Here is a 15,127-nt window from a genome sequence, read left to right as displayed (position 1 = left end):
GTCACAATGCACAGAAATAGTGCAGTAACATACTGATCTTTTCCTGGAGTCAAATCTTATAGTCCCTTCTCCTGTGCTATACTATTATCAACAATGATGATAATAGAAACAATTATCATTCTTAAATTATCCTATATTTTATGAGACATTAAATACTGTTATAAATTATTATTTGATATCACTTATCAGATAAAATATACAGAGTTCATAACAAGAAGCACAATATTATCTATTAATAAGTAAGAATAACAACACTAGTTGGATTATCATTGAGTATTTTTAAAAAAAAAATCCTTATTTCATACCTGTCATTTTATTTTAAGACTAAAAAACCTCAGAAGTCATGGCCAATATCTTCCTTTCTCAGTGATAAAATCCCTGTGTCATCGTTGGGTTTTGTCAGCTTGACCCAAATCTAGAAATATATTGGAATGTGGCATCTCTGTAGATGAATTACCTCCATCAGACAGGCCTGTGTGCATGCCTATTGGGCATTTCCTTGATTGCTGGTTGATTTGCAGAACATTGCCCATGATGACTGGTGCCATCCATGGGCTGAGCTCTATAATAAAGTGACTGGGACAAGTCAGAAAGCAACCTAGTACGCAGCATTCCTCTGCAGTCTCTGCTGCAGTTCTTGCCTCTAGGTTTCTGTCCTTCTGCCCTGGCTTCCCTTGTGACTGACAGGTGACTATAAGCTGTAAGGTGAAATAAAACTTTCTCTTCTTAATTTGCTTTTGGTGTGTATCAGAGCAGGAGGAAAGCAAAGTAGAACAGACATTATTAGCAGAGAGTATAAAATTGCTGTAATGAACCTGACCATGTTAAGTCCTGGGAGGATTGGATGCTCAGGAATTAATGACTTCTATAGGGAGTTTGGGAGAGAGGTACGGGTTATAGAGGCAGAGTTTATAAAATTTCCAAAGGAAGAGAAATATTTTTATTAGATATTTTCTTCATTTACATTTCAAATGCTATCCCCTTTTCTAGTTTGCTCTCTGAAAGTCCCCTATACCCTCCCCACACCCTGTTCCCCAACCCACCCACTCCTGCTTCCTGGTCCTGTCATTCTCCTGTACCAGAGCATATAATCTTCACAAGACCAAGGGCCTCTCCTCCCATTAATGGCCGACTAGGCCATCCGCTGCTATATATGAAACTAGAGACACAAGCTCTAGGGGGTACTGGTTAGTTCATATTGCTGTTCCTCCTATAGGGTTGCAGACCCCTTTAGCTCCTTGGGTACTTTCTCTAGCTCCTCCATTGGGGGCCCTGTGTTCCATCCAATAGCTGACTGTGAGCATCCACTTCTGTATTTGCTAGGCACTGGTGTAGCCTCACAAGAGTTAGCTATATCAGGGTCCTGTCAGCAAAATCTTGCTGGCATATGCAATAGTGTCTGGGTTTGGTGGTTGTTTATTGGATGGATACCTGGATGGGGCAGTCTCTGGATGGTCTTTCCTTCAGTCTCAGCTTCAAACTTTGTCACTGTAACTCCTTATCTTTGACAAAGGAGCTAAAACCATCCAATGGAAAAAAAGACAGCATTTTCAACAAATGGTGCCGGCTCAACTGGAGATTATCATGTAGAAGAATGTGAATTGATCCATTCTTATCTCTTTGTACAAAGCTCAAGTCCAAGTGGATGGAGGAACTCCACATAAAACCAGAGACACTGAACCTTATAGAGGAGAAAGTGGGGGAAAGCCTCGAAGATATGAGCACAGGGGACAAATTCCTGAAAAGAAATATTTTTATCAGAATTTGTGATACTTTTAATGAAGAATCTATGGAAATCATAATTTTGCTTTACCCGGACAATAGATATTTATTAGCTGGAGCTGAAAATCATAAAACATTAATATGAGATCAACATTATTAAAGCAATTTGTCTAGGAAGTATGCATTTTGGGGTCAGCATACAGAAGCTTGGCTGCAAAGGTTGCAAAGGCTGCATGTCTAGCTGGCAGTCAAACTTGATACTGTGTAAGAATTTCCCAATATGCTTTGATTAATAGAATGATGAATAGAAACCAAGTAAGACTTGACATTGTGAAAGGCCGTGAGAGGCAGGTGGGAAAGGTGCATCCTCCTTCACAGCAGAAAATAATCAGAATTGGGGAAGATCCTATAGAGAAGCTGAGGCTGGGCACCATGTAGCACAATCTGGGGCCAGAAGAGGCAATTAGTTGGAGTGCAGACTTGGTTTCAGAAAAGAATACTGAAGTTGCCAGGACCATGGGAAGACCATCTGGATAATCGCAGATATATTCTGAAGAAGATCTGAGCCTATGAGATGGAGTGCATGCTACAGTAGCAGGGCTTGAGAGGTGTGAGCATTAAAGAGCTTCAGAGCCCAGAAGATTTTGGGTTTTTTTTTTAACTGAAATTTTTGTTAGATATTTTCTTTATTTACATTTCAAATGTTATCCCCTTTCTTGGTTTTCCCCCTGAAAACCCCCATCCCATCCCCCCTCCCCCTGTTCAACAACCCACCCACTCTTGCTTCCCTGTCCTGGCATTCTCTACACTGGGGCATTGAGCCTTCTCAGGACAAAGGGCCTCTCATGGATGCCCCACAAGGCTATCCTCTGCTACATATGCAGCTGGAGCCATGGGTCCCTCCATGTGTACTCTTGGTTGGTGGATTAGCCCTGGAAGGTCTGGGGAGCCTGGTTGGTTCATATTGTTGTTCCTCCTATGGGGTTGCAAACCCCTTTGCCTCCTTCAGTCCTTTTTCTAGCTCCTCCAATGGGGACCTTGTGCTTAGTCCAATGATTGGCTGAGAGCATTCACTTCTGTATTTGTCAGTTACTGGCAGAGCCACTCAGAAGACAGCTATTTCAGACTTCTGTTAGCAAGCACTTGTTGGCATCCACAATAGTGTTTAGGTTTGGTGACTGTCTATGGGATGGATCCCCAGGTGGAGCAGACTCTGGGTGGCCTTTCCTTCAGTTTCTGTTCCACACTTTGTCTCTGAATCTCCTCCAATGGGTATTTTGATCCCCCTTCTAAGAAGGACCATAAAATGTATCCATACTTTGGTCTTCCTTCTTTTTGAGCTTCTCAGAAGGTCAGAATTTGGTTTTGCTTTGATCTGGTTGTAACTGGACTCTCATTCCTCCCTGAAGAGTTGGAACACATTTAGATTGCTTTAGATTCTGCACTTATGTCCCAGGATGCTGCAGGTTTGATTCTGCTCTATCTGGGAGTGGGCAGCTAATAGTTGGCATGTCTGGGTTTCTGTGTCTGCGTGTCTAGTCCTTCTTCATTGCTGTTCTATTCAAATTGTCACTATCAAGCCAAGCTGCTCACAACAATCTCAGTTAAATGGTGGCATATGAGAACGACAGTGAATTTTCATAATTAACAAGTGCATTAACTTTTAATAAATTAAGTAATCTAACAAAGCTACTTTAAATGTTAGTGGCTCACAAACTCTCTACAGAGATGATTTTAAAATCATTCTCAGGGGATGTGGCTTAGCTTTGCATAGCAACTCTCTTCCTAAATACCACTCAGGACCTGATTTTCTCTAAGTATTTTTACGTAGTCCTTTAGGACAGTGTCAGCGTCCGTATGGCCAAGCAGCATCCCTCTCAATGTGAGTTCTCCTCCCAGAGAAGAGGGAGAAATGATCAGCAGGACATATGTCATCTTCAATAAGCAGAGATGGAAATGGCATGCCACTTCTACACAGAAGCTATTTGTACGAGTATGCTCATATGCTATACATAATGACAAATCCATCGGGGTCTATGCAGACATATCTACATGTCTACATGTAATACTATTACAGAGATAGTGAGAGCCAAAAAAGAGGGGGGGGAGGCAGAGAGGAAGGGAAATAGTGAATGCAGATAGTCATGGAGAGCAGAGAGTTGAGGCATACCTAATTTTTCTCCTTCATGACTTCCTGTTTAACCTATCTTGATTATTTTCCAAATAAACTCATTATTCCTCGAAACCTAATACTTTGAATAAATCTATCAATCAAAGGCTATTCAGGAGACAAAAGTTTCTCTAGTGATCTGATACAATGAAAGAAACAAGGAGGAATAAGGAAAGGTGCATATCATTTGGAATTCACAGATATGAGTAGCAGAGAAAACGAACCAGTGAAGAAATGCATTTAGAAGAGCATAATGCCCACTTCCTGTCATGTGCCTCAATCCTGAGTCTTATACTGTGTCAGAGGATAGTGAAAAATTGAATGGGGAGATCACTGGAGGGATAGCATAGACTAAGGCTCTGGTGATGACAAAACATCACGAGACAGTATCTACAGGGAATGCTGGGAACTTTCACAAGAAATAAGCACTCAAGGGTGTTCTAGTGCAATGGCAGTCAGACACTAGTAACAGCTATAAACAACCCCAGAACAAGAATATGAAGCCCTCTACCTATCTGTGAGCCCAATACCCTCTGATCGCTAATGTCACTAATCAAAGAGAAATGTTTGCAGGTGCAGTTCTTATGTCAGCACACAGGAAACAGGAAGGTGGATAGGAGGCCAGAGGCTAAAGAGTTGTTGTCTACCACAGTGACATACACTGAATATGGCTGCATAATGTGTTTGTTTGTGTTTTTTTCTCTCTCTCTAATAGGGTTCATCCTTTAGAACCAAATGTGATGACAGGGGTCATATCCCTGCTCAGAATAAATAAACAAAAGCGCAGAACTATTTTTATTCTCTAGTTAATATTCATGATGCCTCTGGTTCCCACAGTGTGTCAATAGCCCTCAAAAGGGTCCTTACTCTTATGACCAGCAATCCTGAAAGAACATGATGTCCGTTGACTGAACTGTAATGGAAGTCCATCCACTCTTGGTAAGAGCTCAAACAATATTTAGGTTCCATCCTGTCTCCTGTTTCCACACGAGCCAGGCTGTACTTCGGAGCTTGCTTGTGACTGTGTCTTCATGACCCTGTAATTATCCGTCCAAGTAGTGAGAAAAGGGAACACAGAGCTGCAGATGTGTTTCTGAAGCCATCTGGCTCTTTCGGGAGGTAATTTACTTACCTAGAAATAATCACATGCATATGGGCTTTCCCTCCCTTAATGAAACATTTTCATAAAACTGTTCACACTTGATCCCTTGAGTTAAAAACAAAAGAGCATTTCTTCCATGATACTGTTCCTTTATTTAATACTCATATTGGATCAGAGGAAAAAGCAGCAAGTCCCACACATCCTAGAACACACACACACACACACACACACACACACACACACAAATTTGTCAATGATTTGTTGTTGCTGTTAGCAAATAGCCTCTTTCAGGTATGTTTAGTCAGTGAGTTTGTGTGTATACATATGTGTTTCAAGTAGCTCTAATAGTGTCACATTTTCAAAGTAGCGATTTAGAGCTTGGCTCCAATCTAATTTCTTTATGGACACAGTCTTGCAAGGTAGGTTTCCAATAAGCACCAATCATCTATGACCATTTTTGGATGCATGTCAGCCTGCCAGCATTGGAAAGTTGAATTCTTCAAGCATGAGCATTGCAGTGCACTATAGAATGGAATATAAATAGAATCATAGAAGATACACATTAGACCCCCATCCTTTTTCTTTTTCTTCCTGGTTGGGTTGGACTTTGCAAGACAGCTTAACTTTTGGGGTAGAGTGCTGCCCGCTGCTACAGAGTCCTGATGGATGTAATCAATTTAAGATCAAATATATATCACTTGTTAAAAACTTAGAACAAGACTGTGTACTAAAATAAAATGAAATTAATGATTCAAATTTAGGTTAGAAAGAAAATATTGACTTTTCTGTTGGTGAATCTAATTTACCTGACTCACTTCTATCCTAAGTTACAAAGAGGATGCTCCTTTATATTTTTAGCCTCTCTAAATGTTTTCAAATAGCTCAGAAATAAGAGCAAAACAGGGAAACAGCTGTCCCTTGTTATTTTGTTTCCTGAATACAAATAGTCTTAAATGGCTGTAAATGGAAAGTCTGGAATGAATTCAAACACAGCCTGTTTAAACACATTCAGGCTGGCAGAGACTTTGCAAAGGGCAGCACTAGAGAAGACTACACATTAACTTGTCGAACATGACAATCTAAGGCTACGGCCCCCCTTCTGTTTGTGAGGCAGAGTCAAGCCCGTATCACTCACACCCTTTTGAGTCAGTAAAGCACAAGTGCTTTGAAACGACACCCCCCAAACCAGAGCATAAAGACCTGAGACATTGGATGTGTTCTATTTACTCTGGTTCATCTTAGGGAACAAAAACCCCTTTGAACTTAGATTTTTCATTTACTTCAATCAAGCATTAGCTATATCAGTATCAGGAATAATAGTAGAAGCTGTATCTAGTCTTTTCCCTTCCCTTCTGACTTGTGCCTATTAACTACCTGAAAATTCATTCAACAACACATGCCTCCCGAGTTTTCTCTATATAATCCAATGGTGTATGATGAGTCCTATTGTCAGGGAAACTTTACATCAATCTTTAGGGAGCAGATTTATGAAGTATTTAGAATTATAAAGTTAGATTTCATGTATTTGAGGGACGAGCCTAAGGAAAGCTTAAGGAATGTGATTGACATGACAGGGTCATATCTAGTGACAGTCATAAATAAGTCCTTGGTGTCCAGCATCATACCCAAGTGTTTATCATAAAACCATTAAACAGGTCAGTGCAGGGATTTCATCCTGTAATATTACAAGTCTAGGCAGAGGGAATTATTCAGACATGTCCCAAGCATCATCATCATACAGTTGCGTAATATTACTGAATAGTTTCCTGCTTGACTCACACACAAAGGCGTTGTGAAGTCTGTAGTGTGGGAAGAGAGCAAGATAAGTTAGGCTCAGGTTTTGAGGTAAAAGCTTCTGTGGTTTTAATACTACAGAGATCACGTTGATATTACCAAGGGACATTTGCTTCCAAGTAGAAAGTTGGCCAAGACTGAGCATCTTTAAAAAATAACATTAATGAGCAAAATAATAATAAGTCATGAGTTAAAACTCTTAAAACATCATATGCAAGAGATAAGAATCAATAGTGCTTTCATTCATTGGAGACACAGACATGCAAGTAATACAGAGCTATATCATAGAATATGTGTGTGCCTGTCTGGGCATGTGTGTGGGTGTGAATGTCTGTGCATGTGTATGTGTGTTTCTGTGCATGTGTGTATGCATGTATGTGTGTGTGTGTCTGTGTGTGTGTGTGTGTGTGTGTGTGTGTAAACTGTACCATCTCTACCCTTTCAACACTGGAGATCTGAGTTCCTATCTTGCTATTGATATTTAAAGCTTTGAATAAGGAGTGAAACTCTGAGAGTCTTAACTCTGTCCACACTGTGGTTAAGAACATTCATAAAATTTACATTTAAAGTCCCTATCATATATTTGAGAAGCAGCTGGTAGATAAGCAACGTGCTTTTTAATTACTTTTAACCATGTTTTAATTATATGTTATAAAATTATAAATAATATGATAGACAAATATAGCACTTATATTAATTAATCTAATAACACCTAATTTAGCTTACTATTTAATTGTATATAAGTATTTACTTAATACACATATATGTATAATTTTATTAACACATTCCAGAAATATTGTTCATTATACAGTAGTACAAGAGAACAGGCACTAAATAAAATTTGTTAACAGATCAAAATGATAGATGTTACACTGAGAAGCAGAAGCAGCCTTGGGAAATTAATTCCTAAATTTTGTTCTTAGATTCTTTGTTCTGTCTTTAGGAAATTCTCCTCTATGTACTTTTAGGCACTATTCATAATAACTCACTTTCATAATAAAAAATTCTCATTACGGGGAAAAATCTTCCCATAAAAGTGACAGAAATTATGACTAACATGATCCATTTACTATTTCACACACACACATACACACACACACACACAGACACACACACACATTCACCCATATAAGTGTTAGCTATGGATCAGATCATAGATAAACTATATATATGCATATATATCAATATATGTATATATGTTATGTACAGTCATATGCTATACAGTACATATATATCTTTATATGTATATATACATATGTGTATATATACACACACTATATATAGTGTGCATTTGTATGTGTGTGTGCAAATATATATATATATTGTGGTTTTGCTTTGCTCTGTACTATAGCTAACACTTGCATTGTTGAATTACGTATACTATCCTCACATTGCCCATCTCTGTTCAAAATCAATGGAGAGGTTTTTGGTATATTTCCTCTCTCTCTCTCTCTCTCTCTCTCTCTCACACACACACACACACACACACAAAAGCCCTTCCCTTTTCAAAATGATCTTTCCTTTTTTACAACTCAGTTTCAACCATGGATTCATCGTATTTTGCTTTTTCTGGTTCCATTTTATCCTAAATCAGCTTTGCTTCCACTGGATGTTTATCATACTCCATGTCTCCGATGTGTTTCTAACCTCTTAACAGGCCCACTTTAACCTGCCTTTCCACTTTAATCATTTACTATTCTCCCTCTGAAGGCCCCAAACTCAAGCTTTCCATAGGTAAAGACTTTCTCTCCCTCACAGTTAATCAGCACCTAGGTCCAACCTTCATTGTCTTCATCAGTGAGAAAATCTCATCTCAGAAATGTTCCTTAGTGTTCTTCAGTGTTCAACCCTGCCTTGGGTTTTCACTCCATGTCAATCCTCACCCCCAGGTGGCATTTAACTGCATCTCTACTTCCCTTTCGAAAATGCTCCCTGATAGGATATGTCTTCACCCATCTGTAGAAGTTTATTACATTTTTGTTTTACTTGACTAATTTCTTTTTTAGTCACAGCTTGGCTTCAGCCTATATAGGTGGCTAATGAAATCAACATTTTTCAGGGGAAAAGTCATTTCTCTCCACAGTGAGTCTGAGCATCTATTTAAAGAAGTTTAAAAAACACACTTGCTGATGTATTCTCATCTCTAAGAGAAGAAGTTTAACACCTAAACAATATGATTATAGAAATTGCTAAAATAGCTAGAGATGTGATTTTGAACAGGGTTATATTTTTAAACATAGCATTATGTAACATTTCTTCTAAAGAGGAGAGTTCAGACTTGATATTTTAACTTTTTATTTGCTGTTTGTGAATTTCGTATCATGCAACCTGCACCACAATCCCACTCATCCCCCCCCCCCTTCTACCTGCCTTCCACCTTTACAACCTCCCAACAACAGAGAAAAAAATCTTATTGTAGAATTTGTAGTGTGTCACAATGTGTCTCACAGTATACCATGTTGTCTACACTCCCTTGCTTGCAAATGTTCATTACAAAGACTCAATTGTCTGGTAAGGGGCCTCTGTCTTCTGCTCCTCTATCAATACTGGAGCTTTCCTGGGATACCGCTCCCATATCCTGTTGTTGCCCTGGGTCATAGAGATACTGTGATTTTGGATCTGATAGGACTGGCCCTGTGTGTACTCCAGCGGTTCATCAATGGAGTAGATGTTGGGGTCAGCTAATTCAAAGCCCTGAATCTGGGCCTGAGAGGTATCTGAGCTGTTCAGATTGCCTGCTCGCCCTCTCTCACCCTAGGGCCAGCTCACCAGCAAAACCTGCAACAACCAGAGCCAGCTCTATGCCATTGCCCAGGGTATATGTTCAATGCCGATCTCCTGAGTATTGCAGCTGGTGAGAGACATAACCAATTCTCCCACTTTCAGGACCCCAAGGCCAGCTTTCCTGCCTGCTCTAGATGACAAGATGAGGGAGAGAGGAGGGTATCTCTCCATCATCTGAGCCACTGCCCACCCAGCAGACAAGTGGTAGGACCAGATTTCCTGAATTTATAGCCTCTGGCTGGTTCATTCCCAGGCCCTACATCCAGGGTCAGCTCTATCTTGCTGCTCACACAAGGTACAGGGCAGAGTTCTCTGAGTGCTGTAGCAGGTGAGAGGCAAGGGAAGCTCTCCTGCTATCATGACCCAGTCAGGGCAAGCTCTCCCACTAATTCAAGAGAACAAAGGGAAGAGGAGGTTATCTCTCCCTTGCCAATGCCACCACATAGCACGCAAGAGACAGGACTCACTCTCCCTCACTACCCTGAGTCTCCTGTTCTGTCTTTCTCCATTGGGCCTATGTCCTTCTGTTTCTTTCTCTCCCATTTCTCCATCACTTACTTGCTCCTCTTGATGGTTTCTGGTGTCTCTGGGTGTCTGAGGTCGTCTGAGGAGTAGTCCCAGGACTGCTATGCCATGCTCATGAATTGTAGAACTGAGCAGAGGTCATCTCCAGCATGGTCTGCCCCCCTCTCATCCCCAGGCCCGTGAGGTACTAGACTGGTGGTCATCTCAAGAGAGCTCTGTATCTGTATACCATGATGATGATCTGGTGTATTGTCTGGGACTCATTCCTTGCCAAGCCCACTCTGGTGGCCCCTTGTGAAGGCCATCTGTCTTGGGATCAGTCTTGCCCAGGGTAGGAGGTTCCAGTAGGGCTTTTCTAGTCTCTGGTTTGTTCCATGTCATAGGAGCCTTCCCTGACCTTCCAGGTGCCTGAATGGTGGGCATCTCAGTCTCAGTTTTTAAGGAAATATTGTGCTACTAATCACTCAGATATTCATCAGTCAGAACATGGTGTGTACACATAGCTTCTCTCCTCTCTGCCACCTTAATTACACATGGGATACCACAGCCACACCTGGAAGCCAATACATTAAGATCATCTATGATACAGAACATATCAGGTTTTGCCCTTTAAGAATCATTTTGTAAGACTCCCTTATACTCAGTTGTGATTGTCTTCATAGTTATAAATATGGGTTAATTGTTTTCAGTTTTTTAATCTATATTTCTATATCAGGTAAACATCATTAGTGTCTTCTCAAATTATTTTCTAGAGTTGCAAAGCCAAGACAAGCCATTGTTATAATACATCATATAATACTTAATAACAACAAGAACATAAATTAGCAGACACAGTAGATGAGTTCTTGGATCTTATACCTAATAGAAAAATACAAAATTCCTCTAGGCAAAATTAACTTTGAGTGAAATGTGTCAACTTAAAACTGACTTTGTAGTCGGGGAATAGATAGCAGGCACTGTTTTGCTTTTGGCAGTGTTACTAGAATTTTTCAGAATAGAAATTAGTACTTACTTTTGAAAAACAATAAAAATAATCCATAAAACAGAAGGTGAGGGCTGAGCTCAGCTCCTTTGATATTGCCTAATCACTGTGCATGAGGGAAAAGGGTAAACTGAATACAATACATTTTAGGAAGACCAGTTCTACGATGACCAATAAGATTAACTAATGCCTTTGACTTCATCTAATGCTTTCATTCTGAAGTATTTGCCACAAGACTGTGAAGAAATTTAACACAAATCAATGAATTAATTAAAACCCTTCCCTGTTATATTCAAAGAAAGTAAAGAGTTATTGAACTAATTTTCAGTTTAAAGTGTCTCTAAATAAGCATTAAAACTGAAGACTGGGCCCTTATGCCAGGCTATTTCCTGTTCTGTTAAAATCAATACAAAGTTATGGCACACTTATTAGTGTCAGGGACTTTAAACTTTATTTAAGCCGTGCATTTTGTCCTATAGATACTAACTTTCGTTGTTGCGGCACCAACTAAATGCATAAAATACCTGAAAAAGAGTACATTTATTATGTCACAAAATGCTAAAGAAGATAAAAATCATGTTGTAAGGTAAATGACCCTCCCGAAAAAGAATGTTGCCTCTTTTCTTTCTCTCTCTCTCTCTCTCTCTCTCTCTTTCTTTCTCTCTCTCTCTCTCTCTCTCTCTCTCTCTCTCTCTCTCTCTCTCTCTCTCTCTCTCTCTCTCTCTCTCTCTCTCTCTCTCTCTCCCCCTCCCTCCATCCCTCCCTCCCTTCCTTTCTTCCTTCCTTTCTTTCAGATCTTGCATCAAGTTTAGTTGTAAAAACAGCACAGGACTCTAGTCTTCTAGCTTCTAATCCCTTAGGGGTCAGTGATGAAAGCCAGATGGCTGAGTTTGCGGCTGGGGCCCTTTAGCATCTTGGGCTTGATGGCCTTAGGCTTCACAAGGGCCTTGATGGCTTCTGTGCGTGCACTCACTGCCTTAGCATTGTTGGCCTGCATCTTCCTTGGCCCCTTCTTGAGCTTCTTGGCAAAGCACAAGTTTCTCATGAATTTGGGGTCAATCCCCTTAAAAGATACCTATCTTTGTGACTGGGGTTTCTTGATGCCATTTCTGTGCCATTTGGGGGCGGTTGTGCATGGTATGTTTCTTGGACTTCGCCAGGAGTGACAGGTAACCTGGGCTCCCACTATGCTTGGGACTTGAAGAGCAGGACATTGCTTCTTTTTTTTTTAAATTTTTAATATTTTTTATTACGTATTTTCCTCAATTACATTTCCAATGTTATCCCAAAAGTCCCCCATGACCCCCCCCCCAATTCCCTACCCACCCATTCCCATTCTTTTGGCCCTGGCTTTCCCCTGTATTAGGGCATATAAAGTTTGCAAGTCCAATGGGCCTCTCTTTCCAGTGATGGCCCACTAGGCCATCTTTCGATACATATGCAGCTAGAGACAAGAGCTCTGGGGTACTGGTTAGTTCATGATGTTGTTCCCCCTATAGGGTTGCATATCCCTTTAACTCCTTGGGTACTTTCTCTAGCTTCTCCATTGGGAGCCCTGTGATCCATCCAATAGCTGACTGTGAGCATCCACTTCTGTGGTTGCTAGGCCCCGGCATAGTCTCACAAGAGACAGCTATATCTGGGTCCTTTCAGCAAAATCTTGCTAGTGTATGCAATGGTGTCAGCGTTTGGAAGCTGATTATGGGATGGATCCCTGGATATGGCAGTCTCTAGATGGTCCATCCTTTCATCACAGCTCCAAACTTTGTCTATGTAACTCCTTCCATGGGTGTTTTGTTCCCAATTCTAAGAAGGGGCATAGTGTCCACACTTTGGTCTTCATTCTTCTTGAGTTTCATGTGTTTAGCAAATTGTATCTTATATCTTGGGTATCCTAAGTTTTGGGCTAATATCCACTTATCAGTGAATACATATTGTGTGAGTTCCTTTGTGATTGTGTTACCTCACTCAAGATGATGCCCTCCAGGTCCATCCATTTGGCTAGGAATTTCATAAATTCATTCTTTTTAATAGGTGAGTAGTACTCCATTGTGTAAATGTACCATAATTTCTGTATCCATTCCTCTGTTGAGGGGCATCTGGGTTCTTTCCAGCTTCTGGCTATTATAAATAAGGCTGCTATGAACATAGTGGAGCATGTGTCCTTCTTACCAGTTGGGACATCTTCTGGATATATGCCCAGGAGAGGTATTGGTGGATCCTCCGGTATTACTATGTCCAATTTTCTGAGGAACCGCCAGACTGATTTCCAGAGTGGTTGTACAAGCTTGCAATCCCACCAACAATGGAGGAGTGTTCCTCTTTCTCCACATCCTCGCCAGCATCTGCTGTCACCTGAATTTTTGATCTTAGCCATTCTGACTGGTGTGAGGTGGAATCTCAGGGTTGTTTTGATTTGCATTTCCCTGATGATTAAGGATGTTGAACATTTTTTCAGGTGCTTCTCTGCCATTCGGTATTCCTCAGGTGAGAATTCTTTGTTCAGTTCTGAGCCCCATTTTTTAATGGGGTTATTTGATTTTCTGGAGTCTACCTTCTTGAGTTCTTTATATATATTGGATATTAGTCCCTTATCTGATTTAGGATAGGTGAAGATCCTTTCCCAATCTGTTGGTGGTTTTTTTGTCTTATTGAAGGACATTGCTTCTTAACAATAGATAACAATAGATAGGGTGTATGTATCTGGGGGTATAGAGGGGGTGGGGACAGCCTCTTGGAGACAAAGAAGGAGCAATGAGATGAGGAAGTGTTGGGGGTCAGAATGTGAGAGGGATAATGAGTAGATTGTTAAAAAAATAAAGGTAATAAAAAATAATTTTAAAAAGCAATAGATAGGAACTGAGACAAGTCCTGAAAGATTGTGTCTGCATCTCAGTCTTCATTACTATGAGAAAAGAAGCATAAAACAACTTAAAGGTTTATTTTGGTTCTTAGTCACACTTGGTTCTACCATGTCTTAGTGTGTGTGGTGAGGGAGAACATCAAGTAGAGAGGATGTGACAGAGCAACGGAGTTCACCTTCTGGTGGCCAGTAACTAGAAAGGCAGACAAGAAGAAACCAGAGACACAGCCCAAAACAGCATTTCTCCTCTGGTTTACTTTCTCTGACCAGACACATCTCTTAAAGGCCTATTTTATATGATCTTCTCAGTTAATACTCAACTGATGAAATCAGCATGCTTACTGTTCAGTAATACTACTGACAGCAGCTAAGGACCATGTCGTTGACATGGAAACTTTAAAGCTTTTCTATGTCTAAAGAGTAGCAAGTGGTACCTTTGGATATCCAGAAAATGACAAGAAAAAAAAAATATCTGTTTAGTATTCAGAGAAACTGGTTGAATTGGTTTTGCAAATATAGCATTGTGTGTATGAGGGAAAGTCTGGGAGCTGGTGAATAATGGGCATGAAGTTTTCTCTGCAAAGATAATTCTGTTTAAGACAAACTCTAGAGAGCATCACAGTTAAGGTGATTAAACCATATTGTGAGGCATACCGACTGATTTCGGAAGCATACATCTAACACACTTTGGCTTGTTTTTTAGAGGTACTCAAGACTGAGCCTAATGCTGTATTAATTATTTTTTGTGTTTTTCATCATTATTGTGTGTATATGTTTTAATCTATGGCTTAATTTTGTGAGAAGCAATTTAGGTTACACACACACACACACACCACATACCATGAAGCATATTTTCTTTACAGTCCCTTTAAAGTCCTCTACATTTCCCCCTACTTTTAACACCATTCACATCTTTCCAGTGGTTGTTATAGTCAATGAAATGATGTTGATACATTATTATTAGAGGACCAGGATAATCAATACTGGCTTTGAATGCTGTGTCTTTCTAGAATTCAGGCAAGTGTAGCATGATGAGGAAGAAAGAAAATGGTTCAAGTAACATTCTAGGGAGAAAGGACATGTACCATCATTCAGTGTGACAGAGAAGGGTCAGTGCCAAAGAGCAGTTTCAAAGTCGGGGAACAGAGGAATGGAATGGGGACTTTTTAACTCATGTAAAGGATG

The 15,127-nt window shown here is 40.2% G+C and overlaps 1 protein-coding gene and 1 pseudogene across 11 annotated transcripts in view; one reads left to right on the top strand and one right to left on the bottom strand.

The window, feature by feature from the left end:
- Positions 1–15,127, top strand: part of Robo2 (roundabout guidance receptor 2) — a 1,540,028-nt gene that overhangs the window by 826,695 nt on the left and 698,206 nt on the right. The window lies entirely within an intron of this gene.
- Positions 10,545–10,662, bottom strand: LOC115029651 (small nucleolar RNA SNORA17; annotated as a pseudogene).

This window comes from Mus caroli, unplaced genomic scaffold (assembly GCF_978045245.1).
Source record: "Mus caroli unplaced genomic scaffold, Mus_caroli_1 scaffold_17, whole genome shotgun sequence".
Taxonomy (NCBI): Eukaryota; Metazoa; Chordata; class Mammalia; order Rodentia; family Muridae; genus Mus; species Mus caroli.
This window is presented reverse-complemented; position numbering and strand designations above follow the sequence as displayed.